Below are 22,717 nucleotides of genomic sequence, written 5' to 3' on the forward strand. Positions count from 1 at the left end.
AATGGACCAAAAGAATTGAAAGCGGAGTGCCTATCGGGTGCGATCATACCAGCACTAATGCACCGGATCCCATCAGAACTCCGCAGTTAAGCGTGCTTGGGCGAGAGTAGTACTAGGATGGGTGACCCCCTGGGAAGTCCTCGTGTTGCACCCCTTTTTCGTTTTTGTACGAAATCCCTTCCCCGCCCCCCGTTCCCTTCTTTCATCCGGTCGCCGCAACTTCGGCTCATGCCGTCCGGATCTTCCCGGAGGGTTTTCGCTGCAGCGATTTTTCCAGCTTCGAGCCAAAATAGCCCCGTCAGCGGGCACGTTCGGCCGCAGCCATCCCTCCAACGGGATACGGGGTCCGGCCGGCGAGACGTGGCCAAGAAAGCCAGAGATAGAGCGAGCGGTGCCCGACGGGGCCGAAAAATGGACCAAAAGAATTGAAAGCGGAGTGCCTATCGGGTGCGATCATACCAGCACTAATGCACCGGATCCCATCAGAACTCCGCAGTTAAGCGTGCTTGGGCGAGAGTAGTACTAGGATGGGTGACCCCCTGGGAAGTCCTCGTGTTGCACCCCTTTTTCGTTTTTGTACGAAATCCCTTCCCCGCCCCCCGTTCCCTTCTTTCATCCGGTCGCCGCAACTTCGGCTCATTCCGTCCGGATCTTCCCGGAGAGTTTTCGCTGCAGCGATTTTTCCAGCTGCGAGCCAAAATAGCCCCCTTCAGCGGGCACTCTCGGCCGTAGCCATCCCTCCAACGGGATACGGGGTCCGGCCGGCGAGACGTGGCCAAGAAAGCCAGAGATAGAGCGAGCAGTGCCCGACGGGGCAGAAAAATGGACCAAAAGAATTGAAAGCGGAGTGCCTATCGGGTGCGATCATACCAGCACTAATGCACCGGATCCCATCAGAACTCCGCAGTTAAGCGTGCTTGGGCGAGAGTAGTACTAGGATGGGTGACCCCCTGGGAAGTCCTCGTGTTGCACCCCTTTTTCGTTTTTGTACGAAATCCCTTCCCCGCCCCCCGTTCCCTTCTTTCATCCGGTCGCCGCAACTTCGGCTCATGCCGTCCGGATCTTCCCGGAGAGTTTTCGCAGCGATTTTTCCAGCTGCGAGCCAAAATAGCCCCGTCAGCGGGCACGTTCGGCCGCAGCCATCCCTCCAACGGGATACGGGGTCCGGCCGGCGAGACGTGGCCAAGAAAGCCAGAGATAGAGCGAGCGGTGCCCGACGGGGCCGAAAAATGGACCAAAAGAATTGAAAGCGGAGTGCCTATCGGGTGCGATCATACCAGCACTAATGCACCGGATCCCATCAGAACTCCGCAGTTAAGCGTGCTTGGGCGAGAGTAGTACTAGGATGGGTGACCCCCTGGGAAGTCCTCGTGTTGCACCCCTTTTTCGTTTTTGTACGAAATCCCTTCCCCGCCCCCCGTTCCCTTCTTTCATCCGGTCGCCGCAACTTCGGCTCATGCCGTCCGGATCTTCCCGGAGAGTTTTCGCAGCGATTTTTCCAGCTTCGAGCCAAAATAGCCCCGTCAGCGGGCACGTTCGGCCGCAGCCATCCCTCCAACGGGATACGGGGTCCGGCCGGCGAGACGTGGCCAAGAAAGCCAGAGATAGAGCGAGCGGTGCCCGACGGGGCCGAAAAATGGACCAAAAGAATTGAAAGCGGAGTGCCTATCGGGTGCGATCATACCAGCACTAATGCACCGGATCCCATCAGAACTCCGCAGTTAAGCGTGCTTGGGCGAGAGTAGTACTAGGATGGGTGACCCCCTGGGAAGTCCTCGTGTTGCACCCCTTTTTCGTTTTTGTACGAAATCCCTTCCCCGCCCCCCGTTCCCTTCTTTCATCCGGTCGCCGCAACTTCGGCTCATTCCGTCCGGATCTTCCCGGAGGGTTTTCGCTGCAGCGATTTTTCGAGCTGCGAGCCAAAATAGCCCCCTTCAGCGGGCACTCTCGGCCGTAGCCATCCCTCCAACGGGATACGGGGTCCGGCCGGCGAGACGTGGCCAAGAAAGCCAGAGATAGAGCGAGCGGTGCCCGACGGGGCCGAAAAATGGACCAAAAGAATTGAAAGCGGAGTGCCTATCGGGTGCGATCATACCAGCACTAATGCACCGGATCCCATCAGAACTCCGCAGTTAAGCGTGCTTGGGCGAGAGTAGTACTAGGATGGGTGACCCCCTGGGAAGTCCTCGTGTTGCACCCCTTTTTCGTTTTTGTACGAAATCCCTTCCCCGCCCCCCGTTCCCTTCTTTCATCCGGTCGCCGCAACTTCGGCTCATGCCGTCCGGATCTTCCCGGAGAGTTTTCGCAGCGATTTTTCCAGCTGCGAGCCAAAATAGCCCCGTCAGCGGGCACGTTCGGCCGCAGCCATCCCTCCAACGGGATACGGGGTCCGGCCGGCGAGACGTGGCCAAGAAAGCCAGAGATAGAGCGAGCGGTGCCCGACGGGGCCGAAAAATGGACCAAAAGAATTGAAAGCGGAGTGCCTATCGGGTGCGATCATACCAGCACTAATGCACCGGATCCCATCAGAACTCCGCAGTTAAGCGTGCTTGGGCGAGAGTAGTACTAGGATGGGTGACCCCCTGGGAAGTCCTCGTGTTGCACCCCTTTTTCGTTTTTGTACGAAATCCCTTCCCCGCCCCCCGTTCCCTTCTTTCATCCGGTCGCCGCAACTTCGGCTCATGCCGTCCGGATCTTCCCGGAGAGTTTTCGCAGCGATTTTTCCAGCTTCGAGCCAAAATAGCCCCGTCAGCGGGCACGTTCGGCCGCAGCCATCCCTCCAACGGGATACGGGGTCCGGCCGGCGAGACGTGGCCAAGAAAGCCAGAGATAGAGCGAGCGGTGCCCGACGGGGCCGAAAAATGGACCAAAAGAATTGAAAGCGGAGTGCCTATCGGGTGCGATCATACCAGCACTAATGCACCGGATCCCATCAGAACTCCGCAGTTAAGCGTGCTTGGGCGAGAGTAGTACTAGGATGGGTGACCCCCTGGGAAGTCCTCGTGTTGCACCCCTTTTTCGTTTTTGTACGAAATCCCTTCCCCGCCCCCCGTTCCCTTCTTTCATCCGGTCGCCGCAACTTCGGCTCATTCCGTCCGGATCTTCCCGGAGGGTTTTCGCTGCAGCGATTTTTCGAGCTGCGAGCCAAAATAGCCCCCTTCAGCGGGCACTCTCGGCCGTAGCCATCCCTCCAACGGGATACGGGGTCCGGCCGGCGAGACGTGGCCAAGAAAGCCAGAGATAGAGCGAGCGGTGCCCGACGGGGCCGAAAAATGGACCAAAAGAATTGAAAGCGGAGTGCCTATCGGGTGCGATCATACCAGCACTAATGCACCGGATCCCATCAGAACTCCGCAGTTAAGCGTGCTTGGGCGAGAGTAGTACTAGGATGGGTGACCCCCTGGGAAGTCCTCGTGTTGCACCCCTTTTTCGTTTTTGTACGAAATCCCTTCCCCGCCCCCCGTTCCCTTCTTTCATCCGGTCGCCGCAACTTCGGCTCATGCCGTCCGGATCTTCCCGGAGAGTTTTCGCAGCGATTTTTCCAGCTGCGAGCCAAAATAGCCCCGTCAGCGGGCACGTTCGGCCGCAGCCATCCCTCCAACGGGATACGGGGTCCGGCCGGCGAGACGTGGCCAAGAAAGCCAGAGATAGAGCGAGCGGTGCCCGACGGGGCCGAAAAATGGACCAAAAGAATTGAAAGCGGAGTGCCTATCGGGTGCGATCATACCAGCACTAATGCACCGGATCCCATCAGAACTCCGCAGTTAAGCGTGCTTGGGCGAGAGTAGTACTAGGATGGGTGACCCCCTGGGAAGTCCTCGTGTTGCACCCCTTTTTCGTTTTTGTACGAAATCCCTTCCCCGCCCCCCGTTCCCTTCTTTCATCCGGTCGCCGCAACTTCGGCTCATGCCGTCCGGATCTTCCCGGAGAGTTTTCGCAGCGATTTTTCCAGCTTCGAGCCAAAATAGCCCCGTCAGCGGGCACGTTCGGCCGCAGCCATCCCTCCAACGGGATACGGGGTCCGGCCGGCGAGACGTGGCCAAGAAAGCCAGAGATAGAGCGAGCGGTGCCCGACGGGGCCGAAAAATGGACCAAAAGAATTGAAAGCGGAGTGCCTATCGGGTGCGATCATACCAGCACTAATGCACCGGATCCCATCAGAACTCCGCAGTTAAGCGTGCTTGGGCGAGAGTAGTACTAGGATGGGTGACCCCCTGGGAAGTCCTCGTGTTGCACCCCTTTTTCGTTTTTGTACGAAATCCCTTCCCCGCCCCCCGTTCCCTTCTTTCATCCGGTCGCCGCAACTTCGGCTCATTCCGTCCGGATCTTCCCGGAGGGTTTTCGCTGCAGCGATTTTTCGAGCTGCGAGCCAAAATAGCCCCCTTCAGCGGGCACTCTCGGCCGTAGCCATCCCTCCAACGGGATACGGGGTCCGGCCGGCGAGACGTGGCCAAGAAAGCCAGAGATAGAGCGAGCAGTGCCCGACGGGGCAGAAAAATGGACCAAAAGAATTGAAAGCGGAGTGCCTATCGGGTGCGATCATACCAGCACTAATGCACCGGATCCCATCAGAACTCCGCAGTTAAGCGTGCTTGGGCGAGAGTAGTACTAGGATGGGTGACCCCCTGGGAAGTCCTCGTGTTGCACCCCTTTTTCGTTTTTGTACGAAATCCCTTCCCCGCCCCCCGTTCCCTTCTTTCATCCGGTCGCCGCAACTTCGGCTCATGCCGTCCGGATCTTCCCGGAGGGTTTTCGCTGCAGCGATTTTTCCAGCTTCGAGCCAAAATAGCCCCGTCAGCGGGCACGTTCGGCCGCAGCCATCCCTCCAACGGGATACGGGGTCCGGCCGGCGAGACGTGGCCAAGAAAGCCAGAGATAGAGCGAGCGGTGCCCGACGGGGCCGAAAAATGGACCAAAAGAATTGAAAGCGGAGTGCCTATCGGGTGCGATCATACCAGCACTAATGCACCGGATCCCATCAGAACTCCGCAGTTAAGCGTGCTTGGGCGAGAGTAGTACTAGGATGGGTGACCCCCTGGGAAGTCCTCGTGTTGCACCCCTTTTTCGTTTTTGTACGAAATCCCTTCCCCGCCCCCCGTTCCCTTCTTTCATCCGGTCGCCGCAACTTCGGCTCATGCCGTCCGGATCTTCCCGGAGGGTTTTCGCTGCAGCGATTTTTCCAGCTTCGAGCCAAAATAGCCCCGTCAGCGGGCACGTTCGGCCGCAGCCATCCCTCCAACGGGATACGGGGTCCGGCCGGCGAGACGTGGCCAAGAAAGCCAGAGATAGAGCGAGCGGTGCCCGACGGGGCCGAAAAATGGACCAAAAGAATTGAAAGCGGAGTGCCTATCGGGTGCGATCATACCAGCACTAATGCACCGGATCCCATCAGAACTCCGCAGTTAAGCGTGCTTGGGCGAGAGTAGTACTAGGATGGGTGACCCCCTGGGAAGTCCTCGTGTTGCACCCCTTTTTCGTTTTTGTACGAAATCCCTTCCCCGCCCCCCGTTCCCTTCTTTCATCCGGTCGCCGCAACTTCGGCTCATTCCGTCCGGATCTTCCCGGAGAGTTTTCGCTGCAGCGATTTTTCCAGCTGCGAGCCAAAATAGCCCCCTTCAGCGGGCACTCTCGGCCGTAGCCATCCCTCCAACGGGATACGGGGTCCGGCCGGCGAGACGTGGCCAAGAAAGCCAGAGATAGAGCGAGCAGTGCCCGACGGGGCAGAAAAATGGACCAAAAGAATTGAAAGCGGAGTGCCTATCGGGTGCGATCATACCAGCACTAATGCACCGGATCCCATCAGAACTCCGCAGTTAAGCGTGCTTGGGCGAGAGTAGTACTAGGATGGGTGACCCCCTGGGAAGTCCTCGTGTTGCACCCCTTTTTCGTTTTTGTACGAAATCCCTTCCCCGCCCCCCGTTCCCTTCTTTCATCCGGTCGCCGCAACTTCGGCTCATGCCGTCCGGATCTTCCCGGAGAGTTTTCGCAGCGATTTTTCCAGCTGCGAGCCAAAATAGCCCCGTCAGCGGGCACGTTCGGCCGCAGCCATCCCTCCAACGGGATACGGGGTCCGGCCGGCGAGACGTGGCCAAGAAAGCCAGAGATAGAGCGAGCGGTGCCCGACGGGGCCGAAAAATGGACCAAAAGAATTGAAAGCGGAGTGCCTATCGGGTGCGATCATACCAGCACTAATGCACCGGATCCCATCAGAACTCCGCAGTTAAGCGTGCTTGGGCGAGAGTAGTACTAGGATGGGTGACCCCCTGGGAAGTCCTCGTGTTGCACCCCTTTTTCGTTTTTGTACGAAATCCCTTCCCCGCCCCCCGTTCCCTTCTTTCATCCGGTCGCCGCAACTTCGGCTCATGCCGTCCGGATCTTCCCGGAGAGTTTTCGCAGCGATTTTTCCAGCTTCGAGCCAAAATAGCCCCGTCAGCGGGCACGTTCGGCCGCAGCCATCCCTCCAACGGGATACGGGGTCCGGCCGGCGAGACGTGGCCAAGAAAGCCAGAGATAGAGCGAGCGGTGCCCGACGGGGCCGAAAAATGGACCAAAAGAATTGAAAGCGGAGTGCCTATCGGGTGCGATCATACCAGCACTAATGCACCGGATCCCATCAGAACTCCGCAGTTAAGCGTGCTTGGGCGAGAGTAGTACTAGGATGGGTGACCCCCTGGGAAGTCCTCGTGTTGCACCCCTTTTTCGTTTTTGTACGAAATCCCTTCCCCGCCCCCCGTTCCCTTCTTTCATCCGGTCGCCGCAACTTCGGCTCATTCCGTCCGGATCTTCCCGGAGGGTTTTCGCTGCAGCGATTTTTCGAGCTGCGAGCCAAAATAGCCCCCTTCAGCGGGCACTCTCGGCCGTAGCCATCCCTCCAACGGGATACGGGGTCCGGCCGGCGAGACGTGGCCAAGAAAGCCAGAGATAGAGCGAGCAGTGCCCGACGGGGCAGAAAAATGGACCAAAAGAATTGAAAGCGGAGTGCCTATCGGGTGCGATCATACCAGCACTAATGCACCGGATCCCATCAGAACTCCGCAGTTAAGCGTGCTTGGGCGAGAGTAGTACTAGGATGGGTGACCCCCTGGGAAGTCCTCGTGTTGCACCCCTTTTTCGTTTTTGTACGAAATCCCTTCCCCGCCCCCCGTTCCCTTCTTTCATCCGGTCGCCGCAACTTCGGCTCATGCCGTCCGGATCTTCCCGGAGAGTTTTCGCAGCGATTTTTCCAGCTTCGAGCCAAAATAGCCCCGTCAGCGGGCACGTTCGGCCGCAGCCATCCCTCCAACGGGATACGGGGTCCGGCCGGCGAGACGTGGCCAAGAAAGCCAGAGATAGAGCGAGCGGTGCCCGACGGGGCCGAAAAATGGACCAAAAGAATTGAAAGCGGAGTGCCTATCGGGTGCGATCATACCAGCACTAATGCACCGGATCCCATCAGAACTCCGCAGTTAAGCGTGCTTGGGCGAGAGTAGTACTAGGATGGGTGACCCCCTGGGAAGTCCTCGTGTTGCACCCCTTTTTCGTTTTTGTACGAAATCCCTTCCCCGCCCCCCGTTCCCTTCTTTCATCCGGTCGCCGCAACTTCGGCTCATTCCGTCCGGATCTTCCCGGAGGGTTTTCGCTGCAGCGATTTTTCGAGCTGCGAGCCAAAATAGCCCCCTTCAGCGGGCACTCTCGGCCGTAGCCATCCCTCCAACGGGATACGGGGTCCGGCCGGCGAGACGTGGCCAAGAAAGCCAGAGATAGAGCGAGCAGTGCCCGACGGGGCAGAAAAATGGACCAAAAGAATTGAAAGCGGAGTGCCTATCGGGTGCGATCATACCAGCACTAATGCACCGGATCCCATCAGAACTCCGCAGTTAAGCGTGCTTGGGCGAGAGTAGTACTAGGATGGGTGACCCCCTGGGAAGTCCTCGTGTTGCACCCCTTTTTCGTTTTTGTACGAAATCCCTTCCCCGCCCCCCGTTCCCTTCTTTCATCCGGTCGCCGCAACTTCGGCTCATGCCGTCCGGATCTTCCCGGAGAGTTTTCGCAGCGATTTTTCCAGCTTCGAGCCAAAATAGCCCCGTCAGCGGGCACGTTCGGCCGCAGCCATCCCTCCAACGGGATACGGGGTCCGGCCGGCGAGACGTGGCCAAGAAAGCCAGAGATAGAGCGAGCGGTGCCCGACGGGGCCGAAAAATGGACCAAAAGAATTGAAAGCGGAGTGCCTATCGGGTGCGATCATACCAGCACTAATGCACCGGATCCCATCAGAACTCCGCAGTTAAGCGTGCTTGGGCGAGAGTAGTACTAGGATGGGTGACCCCCTGGGAAGTCCTCGTGTTGCACCCCTTTTTCGTTTTTGTACGAAATCCCTTCCCCGCCCCCCGTTCCCTTCTTTCATCCGGTCGCCGCAACTTCGGCTCATTCCGTCCGGATCTTCCCGGAGGGTTTTCGCTGCAGCGATTTTTCCAGCTTCGAGCCAAAATAGCCCCCTTCAGCGGGCACTCTCGGCCGTAGCCATCCCTCCAACGGGATACGGGGTCCGGCCGGCGAGACGTGGCCAAGAAAGCCAGAGATAGAGCGAGCAGTGCCCGACGGGGCAGAAAAATGGACCAAAAGAATTGAAAGCGGAGTGCCTATCGGGTGCGATCATACCAGCACTAATGCACCGGATCCCATCAGAACTCCGCAGTTAAGCGTGCTTGGGCGAGAGTAGTACTAGGATGGGTGACCCCCTGGGAAGTCCTCGTGTTGCACCCCTTTTTCGTTTTTGTACGAAATCCCTTCCCCGCCCCCCGTTCCCTTCTTTCATCCGGTCGCCGCAACTTCGGCTCATGCCGTCCGGATCTTCCCGGAGAGTTTTCGCAGCGATTTTTCCAGCTTCGAGCCAAAATAGCCCCGTCAGCGGGCACGTTCGGCCGCAGCCATCCCTCCAACGGGATACGGGGTCCGGCCGGCGAGACGTGGCCAAGAAAGCCAGAGATAGAGCGAGCGGTGCCCGACGGGGCCGAAAAATGGACCAAAAGAATTGAAAGCGGAGTGCCTATCGGGTGCGATCATACCAGCACTAATGCACCGGATCCCATCAGAACTCCGCAGTTAAGCGTGCTTGGGCGAGAGTAGTACTAGGATGGGTGACCCCCTGGGAAGTCCTCGTGTTGCACCCCTTTTTCGTTTTTGTACGAAATCCCTTCCCCGCCCCCCGTTCCCTTCTTTCATCCGGTCGCCGCAACTTCGGCTCATGCCGTCCGGATCTTCCCGGAGAGTTTTCGCTGCAGCGATTTTTCCAGCTTCGAGCCAAAATAGCCCCCTTCAGCGGGCACTCTCGGCCGTAGCCATCCCTCCAACGGGATACGGGGTCCGGCCGGCGAGACGTGGCCAAGAAAGCCAGAGATAGAGCGAGCAGTGCCCGACGGGGCAGAAAAATGGACCAAAAGAATTGAAAGCGGAGTGCCTATCGGGTGCGATCATACCAGCACTAATGCACCGGATCCCATCAGAACTCCGCAGTTAAGCGTGCTTGGGCGAGAGTAGTACTAGGATGGGTGACCCCCTGGGAAGTCCTCGTGTTGCACCCCTTTTTCGTTTTTGTACGAAATCCCTTCCCCGCCCCCCGTTCCCTTCTTTCATCCGGTCGCCGCAACTTCGGCTCATGCCGTCCGGATCTTCCCGGAGAGTTTTCGCAGCGATTTTTCCAGCTTCGAGCCAAAATAGCCCCGTCAGCGGGCACGTTCGGCCGCAGCCATCCCTCCAACGGGATACGGGGTCCGGCCGGCGAGACGTGGCCAAGAAAGCCAGAGATAGAGCGAGCGGTGCCCGACGGGGCCGAAAAATGGACCAAAAGAATTGAAAGCGGAGTGCCTATCGGGTGCGATCATACCAGCACTAATGCACCGGATCCCATCAGAACTCCGCAGTTAAGCGTGCTTGGGCGAGAGTAGTACTAGGATGGGTGACCCCCTGGGAAGTCCTCGTGTTGCACCCCTTTTTCGTTTTTGTACGAAATCCCTTCCCCGCCCCCCGTTCCCTTCTTTCATCCGGTCGCCGCAACTTCGGCTCATGCCGTCCGGATCTTCCCGGAGAGTTTTCGCAGCGATTTTTCCAGCTTCGAGCCAAAATAGCCCCGTCAGCGGGCACGTTCGGCCGCAGCCATCCCTCCAACGGGATACGGGGTCCGGCCGGCGAGACGTGGCCAAGAAAGCCAGAGATAGAGCGAGCGGTGCCCGACGGGGCCGAAAAATGGACCAAAAGAATTGAAAGCGGAGTGCCTATCGGGTGCGATCATACCAGCACTAATGCACCGGATCCCATCAGAACTCCGCAGTTAAGCGTGCTTGGGCGAGAGTAGTACTAGGATGGGTGACCCCCTGGGAAGTCCTCGTGTTGCACCCCTTTTTCGTTTTTGTACGAAATCCCTTCCCCGCCCCCCGTTCCCTTCTTTCATCCGGTCGCCGCAACTTCGGCTCATTCCGTCCGGATCTTCCCGGAGGGTTTTCGCTGCAGCGATTTTTCGAGCTGCGAGCCAAAATAGCCCCCTTCAGCGGGCACTCTCGGCCGGAGCCATCCCTCCAACGGGATACGGGGTCCGGCCGGCGAGACGTGGCCAAGAAAGCCAGAGATAGAGCGAGCAGTGCCCGACGGGGCAGAAAAATGGACCAAAAGAATTGAAAGCGGAGTGCCTATCGGGTGCGATCATACCAGCACTAATGCACCGGATCCCATCAGAACTCCGCAGTTAAGCGTGCTTGGGCGAGAGTAGTACTAGGATGGGTGACCCCCTGGGAAGTCCTCGTGTTGCACCCCTTTTTCGTTTTTGTACGAAATCCCTTCCCCGCCCCCCGTTCCCTTCTTTCATCCGGTCGCCGCAACTTCGGCTCATGCCGTCCGGATCTTCCCGGAGAGTTTTCGCAGCGATTTTTCCAGCTTCGAGCCAAAATAGCCCCGTCAGCGGGCACGTTCGGCCGCAGCCATCCCTCCAACGGGATACGGGGTCCGGCCGGCGAGACGTGGCCAAGAAAGCCAGAGATAGAGCGAGCGGTGCCCGACGGGGCCGAAAAATGGACCAAAAGAATTGAAAGCGGAGTGCCTATCGGGTGCGATCATACCAGCACTAATGCACCGGATCCCATCAGAACTCCGCAGTTAAGCGTGCTTGGGCGAGAGTAGTACTAGGATGGGTGACCCCCTGGGAAGTCCTCGTGTTGCACCCCTTTTTCGTTTTTGTACGAAATCCCTTCCCCGCCCCCCGTTCCCTTCTTTCATCCGGTCGCCGCAACTTCGGCTCATTCCGTCCGGATCTTCCCGGAGGGTTTTCGCTGCAGCGATTTTTCGAGCTGCGAGCCAAAATAGCCCCCTTCAGCGGGCACTCTCGGCCGTAGCCATCCCTCCAACGGGATACGGGGTCCGGCCGGCGAGACGTGGCCAAGAAAGCCAGAGATAGAGCGAGCAGTGCCCGACGGGGCAGAAAAATGGACCAAAAGAATTGAAAGCGGAGTGCCTATCGGGTGCGATCATACCAGCACTAATGCACCGGATCCCATCAGAACTCCGCAGTTAAGCGTGCTTGGGCGAGAGTAGTACTAGGATGGGTGACCCCCTGGGAAGTCCTCGTGTTGCACCCCTTTTTCGTTTTTGTACGAAATCCCTTCCCCGCCCCCCGTTCCCTTCTTTCATCCGGTCGCCGCAACTTCGGCTCATGCCGTCCGGATCTTCCCGGAGAGTTTTCGCAGCGATTTTTCCAGCTTCGAGCCAAAATAGCCCCGTCAGCGGGCACGTTCGGCCGCAGCCATCCCTCCAACGGGATACGGGGTCCGGCCGGCGAGACGTGGCCAAGAAAGCCAGAGATAGAGCGAGCGGTGCCCGACGGGGCCGAAAAATGGACCAAAAGAATTGAAAGCGGAGTGCCTATCGGGTGCGATCATACCAGCACTAATGCACCGGATCCCATCAGAACTCCGCAGTTAAGCGTGCTTGGGCGAGAGTAGTACTAGGATGGGTGACCCCCTGGGAAGTCCTCGTGTTGCACCCCTTTTTCGTTTTTGTACGAAATCCCTTCCCCGCCCCCCGTTCCCTTCTTTCATCCGGTCGCCGCAACTTCGGCTCATTCCGTCCGGATCTTCCCGGAGGGTTTTCGCTGCAGCGATTTTTCGAGCTGCGAGCCAAAATAGCCCCCTTCAGCGGGCACTCTCGGCCGTAGCCATCCCTCCAACGGGATACGGGGTCCGGCCGGCGAGACGTGGCCAAGAAAGCCAGAGATAGAGCGAGCAGTGCCCGACGGGGCAGAAAAATGGACCAAAAGAATTGAAAGCGGAGTGCCTATCGGGTGCGATCATACCAGCACTAATGCACCGGATCCCATCAGAACTCCGCAGTTAAGCGTGCTTGGGCGAGAGTAGTACTAGGATGGGTGACCCCCTGGGAAGTCCTCGTGTTGCACCCCTTTTTCGTTTTTGTACGAAATCCCTTCCCCGCCCCCCGTTCCCTTCTTTCATCCGGTCGCCGCAACTTCGGCTCATGCCGTCCGGATCTTCCCGGAGAGTTTTCGCAGCGATTTTTCCAGCTTCGAGCCAAAATAGCCCCGTCAGCGGGCACGTTCGGCCGCAGCCATCCCTCCAACGGGATACGGGGTCCGGCCGGCGAGACGTGGCCAAGAAAGCCAGAGATAGAGCGAGCGGTGCCCGACGGGGCCGAAAAATGGACCAAAAGAATTGAAAGCGGAGTGCCTATCGGGTGCGATCATACCAGCACTAATGCACCGGATCCCATCAGAACTCCGCAGTTAAGCGTGCTTGGGCGAGAGTAGTACTAGGATGGGTGACCCCCTGGGAAGTCCTCGTGTTGCACCCCTTTTTCGTTTTTGTACGAAATCCCTTCCCCGCCCCCCGTTCCCTTCTTTCATCCGGTCGCCGCAACTTCGGCTCATTCCGTCCGGATCTTCCCGGAGAGTTTTCGCTGCAGCGATTTTTCGAGCTGCGAGCCAAAATAGCCCCCTTCAGCGGGCACTCTCGGCCGTAGCCATCCCTCCAACGGGATACGGGGTCCGGCCGGCGAGACGTGGCCAAGAAAGCCAGAGATAGAGCGAGCAGTGCCCGACGGGGCAGAAAAATGGACCAAAAGAATTGAAAGCGGAGTGCCTATCGGGTGCGATCATACCAGCACTAATGCACCGGATCCCATCAGAACTCCGCAGTTAAGCGTGCTTGGGCGAGAGTAGTACTAGGATGGGTGACCCCCTGGGAAGTCCTCGTGTTGCACCCCTTTTTCGTTTTTGTACGAAATCCCTTCCCCGCCCCCCGTTCCCTTCTTTCATCCGGTCGCCGCAACTTCGGCTCATGCCGTCCGGATCTTCCCGGAGAGTTTTCGCAGCGATTTTTCCAGCTTCGAGCCAAAATAGCCCCGTCAGCGGGCACGTTCGGCCGCAGCCATCCCTCCAACGGGATACGGGGTCCGGCCGGCGAGACGTGGCCAAGAAAGCCAGAGATAGAGCGAGCCGTGCCCGACGGGGCCGAAAAATGGACCAAAAGAATTGAAAGCGGAGTGCCTATCGGGTGCGATCATACCAGCACTAATGCACCGGATCCCATCAGAACTCCGCAGTTAAGCGTGCTTGGGCGAGAGTAGTACTAGGATGGGTGACCCCCTGGGAAGTCCTCGTGTTGCACCCCTTTTTCGTTTTTGTACGAAATCCCTTCCCCGCCCCCCGTTCCCTTCTTTCATCCGGTCGCCGCAACTTCGGCTCATGCCGTCCGGATCTTCCCGGAGAGTTTTCGCAGCGATTTTTCGAGCTGCGAGCCAAAATAGCCCCGTCAGCGGGCACGTTCGGCCGCAGCCATCCCTCCAACGGGATACGGGGTCCGGCCGGCGAGACGTGGCCAAGAAAGCCAGAGATAGAGCGAGCGGTGCCCGACGGGGCCGAAAAATGGACCAAAAGAATTGAAAGCGGAGTGCCTATCGGGTGCGATCATACCAGCACTAATGCACCGGATCCCATCAGAACTCCGCAGTTAAGCGTGCTTGGGCGAGAGTAGTACTAGGATGGGTGACCCCCTGGGAAGTCCTCGTGTTGCACCCCTTTTTCGTTTTTGTACGAAATCCCTTCCCCGCCCCCCGTTCCCTTCTTTCATCCGGTCGCCGCAACTTCGGCTCATTCCGTCCGGATCTTCCCGGAGAGTTTTCGCTGCAGCGATTTTTCGAGCTGCGAGCCAAAATAGCCCCCTTCAGCGGGCACTCTCGGCCGTAGCCATCCCTCCAACGGGATACGGGGTCCGGCCGGCGAGACGTGGCCAAGAAAGCCAGAGATAGAGCGAGCAGTGCCCGACGGGGCAGAAAAATGGACCAAAAGAATTGAAAGCGGAGTGCCTATCGGGTGCGATCATACCAGCACTAATGCACCGGATCCCATCAGAACTCCGCAGTTAAGCGTGCTTGGGCGAGAGTAGTACTAGGATGGGTGACCCCCTGGGAAGTCCTCGTGTTGCACCCCTTTTTCGTTTTTGTACGAAATCCCTTCCCCGCCCCCCGTTCCCTTCTTTCATCCGGTCGCCGCAACTTCGGCTCATTCCGTCCGGATCTTCCCGGAGAGTTTTCGCTGCAGCGATTTTTCGAGCTGCGAGCCAAAATAGCCCCCTTCAGCGGGCACTCTCGGCCGTAGCCATCCCTCCAACGGGATACGGGGTCCGGCCGGCGAGACGTGGCCAAGAAAGCCAGAGATAGAGCGAGCAGTGCCCGACGGGGCAGAAAAATGGACCAAAAGAATTGAAAGCGGAGTGCCTATCGGGTGCGATCATACCAGCACTAATGCACCGGATCCCATCAGAACTCCGCAGTTAAGCGTGCTTGGGCGAGAGTAGTACTAGGATGGGTGACCCCCTGGGAAGTCCTCGTGTTGCACCCCTTTTTCGTTTTTGTACGAAATCCCTTCCCCGCCCCCCGTTCCCTTCTTTCATCCGGTCGCCGCAACTTCGGCTCATGCCGTCCGGATCTTCCCGGAGAGTTTTCGCAGCGATTTTTCCAGCTTCGAGCCAAAATAGCCCCGTCAGCGGGCACGTTCGGCCGCAGCCATCCCTCCAACGGGATACGGGGTCCGGCCGGCGAGACGTGGCCAAGAAAGCCAGAGATAGAGCGAGCGGTGCCCGACGGGGCCGAAAAATGGACCAAAAGAATTGAAAGCGGAGTGCCTATCGGGTGCGATCATACCAGCACTAATGCACCGGATCCCATCAGAACTCCGCAGTTAAGCGTGCTTGGGCGAGAGTAGTACTCGGATGGGTGACCCCCTGGGAAGTCCTCGTGTTGCACCCCTTTTTCGTTTTTGTACGAAATCCCTTCCCCGCCCCCCGTTCCCTTCTTTCATCCGGTCGCCGCAACTTCGGCTCATGCCGTCCGGATCTTCCCGGAGAGTTTTCGCAGCGATTTTTCGAGCTGCGAGCCAAAATAGCCCCGTCAGCGGGCACGTTCGGCCGCAGCCATCCCTCCAACGGGATACGGGGTCCGGCCGGCGAGACGTGGCCAAGAAAGCCAGAGATAGAGCGAGCCGTGCCCGACGGGGCTGAAAAATGGACCAAAAGAATTGAAAGCGGAGTGCCTATCGGGTGCGATCATACCAGCACTAATGCACCGGATCCCATCAGAACTCCGCAGTTAAGCGTGCTTGGGCGAGAGTAGTACTAGGATGGGTGACCCCCTGGGAAGTCCTCGTGTTGCACCCCTTTTTCGTTTTTGTACGAAATCCCTTCCCCGCCCCCCGTTCCCTTCTTTCATCCGGTCGCCGCAACTTCGGCTCATGCCGTCCGGATCTTCCCGGAGAGTTTTCGCAGCGATTTTTCGAGCTGCGAGCCAAAATAGCCCCGTCAGCGGGCACGTTCGGCCGCAGCCATCCCTCCAACGGGATACGGGGTCCGGCCGGCGAGACGTGGCCAAGAAAGCCAGAGATAGAGCGAGCGGTGCCCGACGGGGCCGAAAAATGGACCAAAAGAATTGAAAGCGGAGTGCCTATCGGGTGCGATCATACCAGCACTAATGCACCGGATCCCATCAGAACTCCGCAGTTAAGCGTGCTTGGGCGAGAGTAGTACTAGGATGGGTGACCCCCTGGGAAGTCCTCGTGTTGCACCCCTTTTTCGTTTTTGTACGAAATCCCTTCCCCGCCCCCCGTTCCCTTCTTTCATCCGGTCGCCGCAACTTCGGCTCATTCCGTCCGGATCTTCCCGGAGAGTTTTCGCTGCAGCGATTTTTCGAGCTGCGAGCCAAAATAGCCCCCTTCAGCGGGCACTCTCGGCCGTAGCCATCCCTCCAACGGGATACGGGGTCCGGCCGGCGAGACGTGGCCAAGAAAGCCAGAGATAGAGCGAGCAGTGCCCGACGGGGCAGAAAAATGGACCAAAAGAATTGAAAGCGGAGTGCCTATCGGGTGCGATCATACCAGCACTAATGCACCGGATCCCATCAGAACTCCGCAGTTAAGCGTGCTTGGGCGAGAGTAGTACTAGGATGGGTGACCCCCTGGGAAGTCCTCGTGTTGCACCCCTTTTTCGTTTTTGTACGAAATCCCTTCCCCGCCCCCCGTTCCCTTCTTTCATCCGGTCGCCGCAACTTCGGCTCATGCCGTCCGGATCTTCCCGGAGAGTTTTCGCAGCGATTTTTCGAGCTGCGAGCCAAAATAGCCCCGTCAGCGGGCACGTTCGGCCGCAGCCATCCCTCCAACGGGATACGGGGTCCGGCCGGCGAGACGTGGCCAAGAAAGCCAGAGATAGAGCGAGCCGTGCCCGACGGGGCCGAAAAATGGACCAAAAGAATTGAAAGCGGAGTGCCTATCGGGTGCGATCATACCAGCACTAATGCACCGGATCCCATCAGAACTCCGCAGTTAAGCGTGCTTGGGCGAGAGTAGTACTAGGATGGGTGACCCCCTGGGAAGTCCTCGTGTTGCACCCCTTTTTCGTTTTTGTACGAAATCCCTTCCCCGCCCCCCGTTCCCTTCTTTCATCCGGTCGCCGCAACTTCGGCTCATGCCGTCCGGATCTTCCCGGAGAGTTTTCGCAGCGATTTTTCGAGCTGCGAGCCAAAATAGCCCCGTCAGCGGGCACGTTCGGCCGCAGCCATCCCTCCAACGGGATACGGGGTCCGGCCGGCGAGACGTGGCCAAGAAAGCCAGAGATAGAGCGAGCGGTGCCCGACGGGGCCGAAAAATGGACCAAAAGAATTGAAAGCGGAGTGCCTATCGGGTGCGATCATACCAGCACTAATGCACCGGATCCCATCAGAACTCCGCAGTTAAGCGTGCTTGGGCGAGAGTAGTACTAGGATGGGTGACCCCCTGGGAAGTCCTCGTGTTGCACCCCTTTTTCGTTTTTGTACGAAATCCCTTCCCCGCCCCCCGTTCCCTTCTTTCATCCGGTCGCCGCAACTTCGGCTCATTCCGTCCGGATCTTCCCGGAGAGTTTTCGCTGCAGCGATTTTTCGAGCTGCGAGCCAAAATAGCCCCCTTCAGCGGGCACTCTCGGCCGTAGCCATCCCTCCAACGGGATACGGGGTCCGGCCGGCGAGACGTGGCCAAGAAAGCCAGAGATAGAGCGAGCAGTGCCCGACGGGGCAGAAAAATGGACCAAAAGAATTGAAAGCGGAGTGCCTATCGGGTGCGATCATACCAGCACTAATGCACCGGATCCCATCAGAACTCCGCAGTTAAGCGTGCTTGGGCGAGAGTAGTACTAGGATGGGTGACCCCCTGGGAAGTCCTCGTGTTGCACCCCTTTTTCGTTTTTGTACGAAATCCCTTCCCCGCCCCCCGTTCCCTTCTTTCATCCGGTCGCCGCAACTTCGGCTCATGCCGTCCGGATCTTCCCGGAGAGTTTTCGCAGCGATTTTTCCAGCTTCGAGCCAAAATAGCCCCGTCAGCGGGCACGTTCGGCCGCAGCCATCCCTCCAACGGGATACGGGGTCCGGCCGGCGAGACGTGGCCAAGAAAGCCAGAGATAGAGCGAGCGGTGCCCGACGGGGCCGAAAAATGGACCAAAAGAATTGAAAGCGGAGTGCCTATCGGGTGCGATCATACCAGCACTAATGCACCGGATCCCATCAGAACTCCGCAGTTAAGCGTGCTTGGGCGAGAGTAGTACTCGGATGGGTGACCCCCTGGGAAGTCCTCGTGTTGCACCCCTTTTTCGTTTTTGTACGAAATCCCTTCCCCGCCCCCCGTTCCCTTCTTTCATCCGGTCGCCGCAACTTCGGCTCATGCCGTCCGGATCTTCCCGGAGAGTTTTCGCAGCGATTTTTCGAGCTGCGAGCCAAAATAGCCCCGTCAGCGGGCACGTTCGGCCGCAGCCATCCCTCCAACGGGATACGGGGTCCGGCCGGCGAGACGTGGCCAAGAAAGCCAGAGATAGAGCGAGCCGTGCCCGACGGGGCCGAAAAATGGACCAAAAGAATTGAAAGCGGAGTGCCTATCGGGTGCGATCATACCAGCACTAATGCACCGGATCCCATCAGAACTCCGCAGTTAAGCGTGCTTGGGCGAGAGTAGTACTAGGATGGGTGACCCCCTGGGAAGTCCTCGTGTTGCACCCCTTTTTCGTTTTTGTACGAAATCCCTTCCCCGCCCCCCGTTCCCTTCTTTCATCCGGTCGCCGCAACTTCGGCTCATGCCGTCCGGATCTTCCCGGAGAGTTTTCGCAGCGATTTTTCGAGCTGCGAGCCAAAATAGCCCCGTCAGCGGGCACGTTCGGCCGCAGCCATCCCTCCAACGGGATACGGGGTCCGGCCGGCGAGACGTGGCCAAGAAAGCCAGAGATAGAGCGAGCGGTGCCCGACGGGGCCGAAAAATGGACCAAAAGAATTGAAAGCGGAGTGCCTATCGGGTGCGATCATACCAGCACTAATGCACCGGATCCCATCAGAACTCCGCAGTTAAGCGTGCTTGGGCGAGAGTAGTACTAGGATGGGTGACCCCCTGGGAAGTCCTCGTGTTGCACCCCTTTTTCGTTTTTGTACGAAATCCCTTCCCCGCCCCCCGTTCCCTTCTTTCATCCGGTCGCCGCAACTTCGGCTCATTCCGTCCGGATCTTCCCGGAGAGTTTTCGCTGCAGCGATTTTTCGAGCTGCGAGCCAAAATAGCCCCCTTCAGCGGGCACTCTCGGCCGTAGCCATCCCTCCAACGGGATACGGGGTCCGGCCGGCGAGACGTGGCCAAGAAAGCCAGAGATAGAGCGAGCAATGCCCGACGGGGCAGAAAAATGGACCAAAAGAATTGAAAGCGGAGTGCCTATCGGGTGCGATCATACCAGCACTAATGCACCGGATCCCATCAGAACTCCGCAGTTAAGCGTGCTTGGGCGAGAGTAGTACTAGGATGGGTGACCCCCTGGGAAGTCCTCGTGTTGCACCCCTTTTTCGTTTTTGTACGAAATCCCTTCCCCGCCCCCCGTTCCCTTCTTTCATCCGGTCGCCGCAACTTCGGCTCATGCCGTCCGGATCTTCCCGGAGAGTTTTCGCTGCAGCGATTTTTCGAGCTGCGAGCCAAAATAGCCCCCTTCAGCGGGCACTCTCGGCCGTAGCCATCCCTCCAACGGGATACGGGGTCCGGCCGGCGAGACGTGGCCAAGAAAGCCAGAGATAGAGCGAGCAGTGCCCGACGGGGCAGAAAAATGGACCAAAAGAATTGAAAGCGGAGTGCCTATCGGGTGCGATCATACCAGCACTAATGCACCGGATCCCATCAGAACTCCGCAGTTAAGCGTGCTTGGGCGAGAGTAGTACTAGGATGGGTGACCCCCTGGGAAGTCCTCGTGTTGCACCCCTTTTTCGTTTTTGTACGAAATCCCTTCCCCGCCCCCCGTTCCCTTCTTTCATCCGGTCGCCGCAACTTCGGCTCATGCCGTCCGGATCTTCCCGGAGAGTTTTCGCAGCGATTTTTCGAGCTGCGAGCCAAAATAGCCCCGTCAGCGGGCACGTTCGGCCGCAGCCATCCCTCCAACGGGATACGGGGTCCGGCCGGCGAGACGTGGCCAAGAAAGCCAGAGATAGAGCGAGCGGTGCCCGACGGGGCCGAAAAATGGACCAAAAGAATTGAAAGCGGAGTGCCTATCGGGTGCGATCATACCAGCACTAATGCACCGGATCCCATCAGAACTCCGCAGTTAAGCGTGCTTGGGCGAGAGTAGTACTAGGATGGGTGACCCCCTGGGAAGTCCTCGTGTTGCACCCCTTTTTCGTTTTTGTACGAAATCCCTTCCCCGCCCCCCGTTCCCTTCTTTCATCCGGTCGCCGCAACTTCGGCTCATTCCGTCCGGATCTTCCCGGAGAGTTTTCGCTGCAGCGATTTTTCGAGCTGCGAGCCAAAATAGCCCCCTTCAGCGGGCACTCTCGGCCGTAGCCATCCCTCCAACGGGATACGGGGTCCGGCCGGCGAGACGTGGCCAAGAAAGCCAGAGATAGAGCGAGCAATGCCCGACGGGGCAGAAAAATGGACCAAAAGAATTGAAAGCGGAGTGCCTATCGGGTGCGATCATACCAGCACTAATGCACCGGATCCCATCAGAACTCCGCAGTTAAGCGTGCTTGGGCGAGAGTAGTACTAGGATGGGTGACCCCCTGGGAAGTCCTCGTGTTGCACCCCTTTTTCGTTTTTGTACGAAATCCCTTCCCCGCCCCCCGTTCCCTTCTTTCATCCGGTCGCCGCAACTTCGGCTCATGCCGTCCGGATCTTCCCGGAGAGTTTTCGCTGCAGCGATTTTTCGAGCTGCGAGCCAAAATAGCCCCCTTCAGCGGGCACTCTCGGCCGTAGCCATCCCTCCAACGGGATACGGGGTCCGGCCGGCGAGACGTGGCCAAGAAAGCCAGAGATAGAGCGAGCAGTGCCCGACGGGGCAGAAAAATGGACCAAAAGAATTGAAAGCGGAGTGCCTATCGGGTGCGATCATACCAGCACTAATGCACCGGATCCCATCAGAACTCCGCAGTTAAGCGTGCTTGGGCGAGAGTAGTACTAGGATGGGTGACCCCCTGGGAAGTCCTCGTGTTGCACCCCTTTTTCGTTTTTGTACGAAATCCCTTCCCCGCCCCCCGTTCCCTTCTTTCATCCGGTCGCCGCAACTTCGGCTCATGCCGTCCGGATCTTCCCGGAGAGTTTTCGCAGCGATTTTTCGAGCTGCGAGCCAAAATAGCCCCGTCAGCGGGCACGTTCGGCCGCAGCCATCCCTCCAACGGGATACGGGGTCCGGCCGGCGAGACGTGGCCAAGAAAGCCAGAGATAGAGCGAGCGGTGCCCGACGGGGCCGAAAAATGGACCAAAAGAATTGAAAGCGGAGTGCCTATCGGGTGCGATCATACCAGCACTAATGCACCGGATCCCATCAGAACTCCGCAGTTAAGCGTGCTTGGGCGAGAGTAGTACTAGGATGGGTGACCCCCTGGGAAGTCCTCGTGTTGCACCCCTTTTTCGTTTTTGTACGAAATCCCTTCCCCGCCCCCCGTTCCCTTCTTTCATCCGGTCGCCGCAACTTCGGCTCATTCCGTCCGGATCTTCCCGGAGAGTTTTCGCTGCAGCGATTTTTCGAGCTGCGAGCCAAAATAGCCCCCTTCAGCGGGCACTCTCGGCCGTAGCCATCCCTCCAACGGGATACGGGGTCCGGCCGGCGAGACGTGGCCAAGAAAGCCAGAGATAGAGCGAGCAATGCCCGACGGGGCAGAAAAATGGACCAAAAGAATTGAAAGCGGAGTGCCTATCGGGTGCGATCATACCAGCACTAATGCACCGGATCCCATCAGAACTCCGCAGTTAAGCGTGCTTGGGCGAGAGTAGTACTAGGATGGGTGACCCCCTGGGAAGTCCTCGTGTTGCACCCCTTTTTCGTTTTTGTACGAAATCCCTTCCCCGCCCCCCGTTCCCTTCTTTCATCCGGTCGCCGCAACTTCGGCTCATGCCGTCCGGATCTTCCCGGAGAGTTTTCGCTGCAGCGATTTTTCGAGCTGCGAGCCAAAATAGCCCCCTTCAGCGGGCACTCTCGGCCGTAGCCATCCCTCCAACGGGATACGGGGTCCGGCCGGCGAGACGTGGCCAAGAAAGCCAGAGATAGAGCGAGCAGTGCCCGACGGGGCAGAAAAATGGACCAAAAGAATTGAAAGCGGAGTGCCTATCGGGTGCGATCATACCAGCACTAATGCACCGGATCCCATCAGAACTCCGCAGTTAAGCGTGCTTGGGCGAGAGTAGTACTAGGATGGGTGACCCCCTGGGAAGTCCTCGTGTTGCACCCCTTTTTCGTTTTTGTACGAAATCCCTTCCCCGCCCCCCGTTCCCTTCTTTCATCCGGTCGCCGCAACTTCGGCTCATGCCGTCCGGATCTTCCCGGAGAGTTTTCGCAGCGATTTTTCCAGCTTCGAGCCAAAATAGCCCCGTCAGCGGGCACGTTCGGCCGCAGCCATCCCTCCAACGGGATACGGGGTCCGGCCGGCGAGACGTGGCCAAGAAAGCCAGAGATAGAGCGAGCGGTGCCCGACGGGGCCGAAAAATGGACCAAAAGAATTGAAAGCGGAGTGCCTATCGGGTGCGATCATACCAGCACTAATGCACCGGATCCCATCAGAACTCCGCAGTTAAGCGTGCTTGGGCGAGAGTAGTACTAGGATGGGTGACCCCCTGGGAAGTCCTCGTGTTGCACCCCTTTTTCGTTTTTGTACGAAATCCCTTCCCCGCCCCCCGTTCCCTTCTTTCATCCGGTCGCCGCAACTTCGGCTCATG

At 58.5% G+C, this 22,717-nt stretch overlaps 56 non-coding genes across 56 annotated transcripts; all 56 read left to right on the forward strand.

The window, feature by feature from the left end:
• Positions 1-35: 35 nt before the first annotated feature.
• LOC131304987 (5S ribosomal RNA) lies at positions 36-154 on the forward strand. Its single transcript, XR_009192592.1, has one exon. It is a non-coding gene; the product is annotated as a 5S ribosomal RNA (ribosomal RNA).
• A 291-nt stretch (positions 155-445) lies between these two features.
• LOC131304988 (5S ribosomal RNA) lies at positions 446-564 on the forward strand. Its single transcript, XR_009192593.1, has one exon. It is a non-coding gene; the product is annotated as a 5S ribosomal RNA (ribosomal RNA).
• A 292-nt stretch (positions 565-856) lies between these two features.
• On the forward strand, positions 857-975 carry LOC131304989 (5S ribosomal RNA). Its single transcript, XR_009192594.1, has one exon. It is a non-coding gene; the product is annotated as a 5S ribosomal RNA (ribosomal RNA).
• A 288-nt stretch (positions 976-1,263) lies between these two features.
• On the forward strand, positions 1,264-1,382 carry LOC131304990 (5S ribosomal RNA). The gene has a single exon (XR_009192595.1). It is a non-coding gene; the product is annotated as a 5S ribosomal RNA (ribosomal RNA).
• Positions 1,383-1,670: 288 nt separating this feature from the next.
• LOC131304992 (5S ribosomal RNA) lies at positions 1,671-1,789 on the forward strand. The gene has a single exon (XR_009192597.1). It is a non-coding gene; the product is annotated as a 5S ribosomal RNA (ribosomal RNA).
• A 292-nt stretch (positions 1,790-2,081) lies between these two features.
• On the forward strand, positions 2,082-2,200 carry LOC131304993 (5S ribosomal RNA). Its single transcript, XR_009192598.1, has one exon. It is a non-coding gene; the product is annotated as a 5S ribosomal RNA (ribosomal RNA).
• Positions 2,201-2,488: 288 nt separating this feature from the next.
• On the forward strand, positions 2,489-2,607 carry LOC131304994 (5S ribosomal RNA). Its single transcript, XR_009192599.1, has one exon. It is a non-coding gene; the product is annotated as a 5S ribosomal RNA (ribosomal RNA).
• Positions 2,608-2,895: 288 nt separating this feature from the next.
• On the forward strand, positions 2,896-3,014 carry LOC131304995 (5S ribosomal RNA). The gene has a single exon (XR_009192600.1). It is a non-coding gene; the product is annotated as a 5S ribosomal RNA (ribosomal RNA).
• A 292-nt stretch (positions 3,015-3,306) lies between these two features.
• Positions 3,307-3,425, forward strand: LOC131304996 (5S ribosomal RNA). Its single transcript, XR_009192601.1, has one exon. It is a non-coding gene; the product is annotated as a 5S ribosomal RNA (ribosomal RNA).
• A 288-nt stretch (positions 3,426-3,713) lies between these two features.
• LOC131304997 (5S ribosomal RNA) lies at positions 3,714-3,832 on the forward strand. Its single transcript, XR_009192602.1, has one exon. It is a non-coding gene; the product is annotated as a 5S ribosomal RNA (ribosomal RNA).
• A 288-nt stretch (positions 3,833-4,120) lies between these two features.
• Positions 4,121-4,239, forward strand: LOC131304998 (5S ribosomal RNA). Its single transcript, XR_009192603.1, has one exon. It is a non-coding gene; the product is annotated as a 5S ribosomal RNA (ribosomal RNA).
• Positions 4,240-4,531: 292 nt separating this feature from the next.
• On the forward strand, positions 4,532-4,650 carry LOC131304999 (5S ribosomal RNA). Its single transcript, XR_009192604.1, has one exon. It is a non-coding gene; the product is annotated as a 5S ribosomal RNA (ribosomal RNA).
• A 291-nt stretch (positions 4,651-4,941) lies between these two features.
• Positions 4,942-5,060, forward strand: LOC131305000 (5S ribosomal RNA). Its single transcript, XR_009192605.1, has one exon. It is a non-coding gene; the product is annotated as a 5S ribosomal RNA (ribosomal RNA).
• Positions 5,061-5,351: 291 nt separating this feature from the next.
• Positions 5,352-5,470, forward strand: LOC131305001 (5S ribosomal RNA). Its single transcript, XR_009192606.1, has one exon. It is a non-coding gene; the product is annotated as a 5S ribosomal RNA (ribosomal RNA).
• A 292-nt stretch (positions 5,471-5,762) lies between these two features.
• On the forward strand, positions 5,763-5,881 carry LOC131305003 (5S ribosomal RNA). Its single transcript, XR_009192608.1, has one exon. It is a non-coding gene; the product is annotated as a 5S ribosomal RNA (ribosomal RNA).
• Positions 5,882-6,169: 288 nt separating this feature from the next.
• Positions 6,170-6,288, forward strand: LOC131305005 (5S ribosomal RNA). Its single transcript, XR_009192609.1, has one exon. It is a non-coding gene; the product is annotated as a 5S ribosomal RNA (ribosomal RNA).
• Positions 6,289-6,576: 288 nt separating this feature from the next.
• Positions 6,577-6,695, forward strand: LOC131305006 (5S ribosomal RNA). The gene has a single exon (XR_009192610.1). It is a non-coding gene; the product is annotated as a 5S ribosomal RNA (ribosomal RNA).
• Positions 6,696-6,987: 292 nt separating this feature from the next.
• Positions 6,988-7,106, forward strand: LOC131305007 (5S ribosomal RNA). The gene has a single exon (XR_009192611.1). It is a non-coding gene; the product is annotated as a 5S ribosomal RNA (ribosomal RNA).
• A 288-nt stretch (positions 7,107-7,394) lies between these two features.
• LOC131305008 (5S ribosomal RNA) lies at positions 7,395-7,513 on the forward strand. The gene has a single exon (XR_009192612.1). It is a non-coding gene; the product is annotated as a 5S ribosomal RNA (ribosomal RNA).
• Positions 7,514-7,805: 292 nt separating this feature from the next.
• LOC131305009 (5S ribosomal RNA) lies at positions 7,806-7,924 on the forward strand. Its single transcript, XR_009192613.1, has one exon. It is a non-coding gene; the product is annotated as a 5S ribosomal RNA (ribosomal RNA).
• Positions 7,925-8,212: 288 nt separating this feature from the next.
• On the forward strand, positions 8,213-8,331 carry LOC131305010 (5S ribosomal RNA). Its single transcript, XR_009192614.1, has one exon. It is a non-coding gene; the product is annotated as a 5S ribosomal RNA (ribosomal RNA).
• Positions 8,332-8,623: 292 nt separating this feature from the next.
• On the forward strand, positions 8,624-8,742 carry LOC131305011 (5S ribosomal RNA). The gene has a single exon (XR_009192615.1). It is a non-coding gene; the product is annotated as a 5S ribosomal RNA (ribosomal RNA).
• Positions 8,743-9,030: 288 nt separating this feature from the next.
• On the forward strand, positions 9,031-9,149 carry LOC131305012 (5S ribosomal RNA). The gene has a single exon (XR_009192616.1). It is a non-coding gene; the product is annotated as a 5S ribosomal RNA (ribosomal RNA).
• Positions 9,150-9,441: 292 nt separating this feature from the next.
• LOC131305013 (5S ribosomal RNA) lies at positions 9,442-9,560 on the forward strand. The gene has a single exon (XR_009192617.1). It is a non-coding gene; the product is annotated as a 5S ribosomal RNA (ribosomal RNA).
• A 288-nt stretch (positions 9,561-9,848) lies between these two features.
• LOC131305015 (5S ribosomal RNA) lies at positions 9,849-9,967 on the forward strand. The gene has a single exon (XR_009192619.1). It is a non-coding gene; the product is annotated as a 5S ribosomal RNA (ribosomal RNA).
• Positions 9,968-10,255: 288 nt separating this feature from the next.
• On the forward strand, positions 10,256-10,374 carry LOC131305016 (5S ribosomal RNA). Its single transcript, XR_009192620.1, has one exon. It is a non-coding gene; the product is annotated as a 5S ribosomal RNA (ribosomal RNA).
• A 292-nt stretch (positions 10,375-10,666) lies between these two features.
• Positions 10,667-10,785, forward strand: LOC131305017 (5S ribosomal RNA). Its single transcript, XR_009192621.1, has one exon. It is a non-coding gene; the product is annotated as a 5S ribosomal RNA (ribosomal RNA).
• Positions 10,786-11,073: 288 nt separating this feature from the next.
• LOC131305018 (5S ribosomal RNA) lies at positions 11,074-11,192 on the forward strand. The gene has a single exon (XR_009192622.1). It is a non-coding gene; the product is annotated as a 5S ribosomal RNA (ribosomal RNA).
• Positions 11,193-11,484: 292 nt separating this feature from the next.
• On the forward strand, positions 11,485-11,603 carry LOC131305019 (5S ribosomal RNA). The gene has a single exon (XR_009192623.1). It is a non-coding gene; the product is annotated as a 5S ribosomal RNA (ribosomal RNA).
• Positions 11,604-11,891: 288 nt separating this feature from the next.
• On the forward strand, positions 11,892-12,010 carry LOC131305021 (5S ribosomal RNA). Its single transcript, XR_009192624.1, has one exon. It is a non-coding gene; the product is annotated as a 5S ribosomal RNA (ribosomal RNA).
• A 292-nt stretch (positions 12,011-12,302) lies between these two features.
• Positions 12,303-12,421, forward strand: LOC131305022 (5S ribosomal RNA). Its single transcript, XR_009192625.1, has one exon. It is a non-coding gene; the product is annotated as a 5S ribosomal RNA (ribosomal RNA).
• A 288-nt stretch (positions 12,422-12,709) lies between these two features.
• Positions 12,710-12,828, forward strand: LOC131305023 (5S ribosomal RNA). Its single transcript, XR_009192626.1, has one exon. It is a non-coding gene; the product is annotated as a 5S ribosomal RNA (ribosomal RNA).
• A 292-nt stretch (positions 12,829-13,120) lies between these two features.
• On the forward strand, positions 13,121-13,239 carry LOC131305024 (5S ribosomal RNA). Its single transcript, XR_009192627.1, has one exon. It is a non-coding gene; the product is annotated as a 5S ribosomal RNA (ribosomal RNA).
• Positions 13,240-13,527: 288 nt separating this feature from the next.
• Positions 13,528-13,646, forward strand: LOC131305025 (5S ribosomal RNA). Its single transcript, XR_009192628.1, has one exon. It is a non-coding gene; the product is annotated as a 5S ribosomal RNA (ribosomal RNA).
• Positions 13,647-13,934: 288 nt separating this feature from the next.
• Positions 13,935-14,053, forward strand: LOC131305027 (5S ribosomal RNA). The gene has a single exon (XR_009192630.1). It is a non-coding gene; the product is annotated as a 5S ribosomal RNA (ribosomal RNA).
• Positions 14,054-14,345: 292 nt separating this feature from the next.
• LOC131305028 (5S ribosomal RNA) lies at positions 14,346-14,464 on the forward strand. The gene has a single exon (XR_009192631.1). It is a non-coding gene; the product is annotated as a 5S ribosomal RNA (ribosomal RNA).
• Positions 14,465-14,756: 292 nt separating this feature from the next.
• LOC131305029 (5S ribosomal RNA) lies at positions 14,757-14,875 on the forward strand. Its single transcript, XR_009192632.1, has one exon. It is a non-coding gene; the product is annotated as a 5S ribosomal RNA (ribosomal RNA).
• Positions 14,876-15,163: 288 nt separating this feature from the next.
• On the forward strand, positions 15,164-15,282 carry LOC131305190 (5S ribosomal RNA). Its single transcript, XR_009192787.1, has one exon. It is a non-coding gene; the product is annotated as a 5S ribosomal RNA (ribosomal RNA).
• Positions 15,283-15,570: 288 nt separating this feature from the next.
• LOC131305030 (5S ribosomal RNA) lies at positions 15,571-15,689 on the forward strand. The gene has a single exon (XR_009192633.1). It is a non-coding gene; the product is annotated as a 5S ribosomal RNA (ribosomal RNA).
• A 288-nt stretch (positions 15,690-15,977) lies between these two features.
• On the forward strand, positions 15,978-16,096 carry LOC131305031 (5S ribosomal RNA). The gene has a single exon (XR_009192634.1). It is a non-coding gene; the product is annotated as a 5S ribosomal RNA (ribosomal RNA).
• A 292-nt stretch (positions 16,097-16,388) lies between these two features.
• Positions 16,389-16,507, forward strand: LOC131305032 (5S ribosomal RNA). The gene has a single exon (XR_009192635.1). It is a non-coding gene; the product is annotated as a 5S ribosomal RNA (ribosomal RNA).
• A 288-nt stretch (positions 16,508-16,795) lies between these two features.
• Positions 16,796-16,914, forward strand: LOC131305033 (5S ribosomal RNA). Its single transcript, XR_009192636.1, has one exon. It is a non-coding gene; the product is annotated as a 5S ribosomal RNA (ribosomal RNA).
• A 288-nt stretch (positions 16,915-17,202) lies between these two features.
• Positions 17,203-17,321, forward strand: LOC131305034 (5S ribosomal RNA). Its single transcript, XR_009192637.1, has one exon. It is a non-coding gene; the product is annotated as a 5S ribosomal RNA (ribosomal RNA).
• A 292-nt stretch (positions 17,322-17,613) lies between these two features.
• LOC131305035 (5S ribosomal RNA) lies at positions 17,614-17,732 on the forward strand. Its single transcript, XR_009192638.1, has one exon. It is a non-coding gene; the product is annotated as a 5S ribosomal RNA (ribosomal RNA).
• Positions 17,733-18,020: 288 nt separating this feature from the next.
• On the forward strand, positions 18,021-18,139 carry LOC131305191 (5S ribosomal RNA). The gene has a single exon (XR_009192788.1). It is a non-coding gene; the product is annotated as a 5S ribosomal RNA (ribosomal RNA).
• A 288-nt stretch (positions 18,140-18,427) lies between these two features.
• LOC131305037 (5S ribosomal RNA) lies at positions 18,428-18,546 on the forward strand. Its single transcript, XR_009192639.1, has one exon. It is a non-coding gene; the product is annotated as a 5S ribosomal RNA (ribosomal RNA).
• Positions 18,547-18,834: 288 nt separating this feature from the next.
• LOC131305039 (5S ribosomal RNA) lies at positions 18,835-18,953 on the forward strand. Its single transcript, XR_009192641.1, has one exon. It is a non-coding gene; the product is annotated as a 5S ribosomal RNA (ribosomal RNA).
• Positions 18,954-19,245: 292 nt separating this feature from the next.
• LOC131305040 (5S ribosomal RNA) lies at positions 19,246-19,364 on the forward strand. The gene has a single exon (XR_009192642.1). It is a non-coding gene; the product is annotated as a 5S ribosomal RNA (ribosomal RNA).
• Positions 19,365-19,656: 292 nt separating this feature from the next.
• LOC131305041 (5S ribosomal RNA) lies at positions 19,657-19,775 on the forward strand. The gene has a single exon (XR_009192643.1). It is a non-coding gene; the product is annotated as a 5S ribosomal RNA (ribosomal RNA).
• A 288-nt stretch (positions 19,776-20,063) lies between these two features.
• On the forward strand, positions 20,064-20,182 carry LOC131305042 (5S ribosomal RNA). Its single transcript, XR_009192644.1, has one exon. It is a non-coding gene; the product is annotated as a 5S ribosomal RNA (ribosomal RNA).
• Positions 20,183-20,474: 292 nt separating this feature from the next.
• Positions 20,475-20,593, forward strand: LOC131305043 (5S ribosomal RNA). Its single transcript, XR_009192645.1, has one exon. It is a non-coding gene; the product is annotated as a 5S ribosomal RNA (ribosomal RNA).
• Positions 20,594-20,885: 292 nt separating this feature from the next.
• Positions 20,886-21,004, forward strand: LOC131305044 (5S ribosomal RNA). The gene has a single exon (XR_009192646.1). It is a non-coding gene; the product is annotated as a 5S ribosomal RNA (ribosomal RNA).
• A 288-nt stretch (positions 21,005-21,292) lies between these two features.
• LOC131305045 (5S ribosomal RNA) lies at positions 21,293-21,411 on the forward strand. The gene has a single exon (XR_009192647.1). It is a non-coding gene; the product is annotated as a 5S ribosomal RNA (ribosomal RNA).
• A 292-nt stretch (positions 21,412-21,703) lies between these two features.
• On the forward strand, positions 21,704-21,822 carry LOC131305046 (5S ribosomal RNA). The gene has a single exon (XR_009192648.1). It is a non-coding gene; the product is annotated as a 5S ribosomal RNA (ribosomal RNA).
• Positions 21,823-22,114: 292 nt separating this feature from the next.
• On the forward strand, positions 22,115-22,233 carry LOC131305047 (5S ribosomal RNA). Its single transcript, XR_009192649.1, has one exon. It is a non-coding gene; the product is annotated as a 5S ribosomal RNA (ribosomal RNA).
• A 288-nt stretch (positions 22,234-22,521) lies between these two features.
• On the forward strand, positions 22,522-22,640 carry LOC131305048 (5S ribosomal RNA). Its single transcript, XR_009192650.1, has one exon. It is a non-coding gene; the product is annotated as a 5S ribosomal RNA (ribosomal RNA).
• Positions 22,641-22,717: the final 77 nt, after the last annotated feature.

This window comes from Rhododendron vialii, chromosome 10a, assembly GCF_030253575.1.
Source record: "Rhododendron vialii isolate Sample 1 chromosome 10a, ASM3025357v1".
NCBI classification, from domain to species: domain Eukaryota; kingdom Viridiplantae; phylum Streptophyta; class Magnoliopsida; order Ericales; family Ericaceae; genus Rhododendron; species Rhododendron vialii.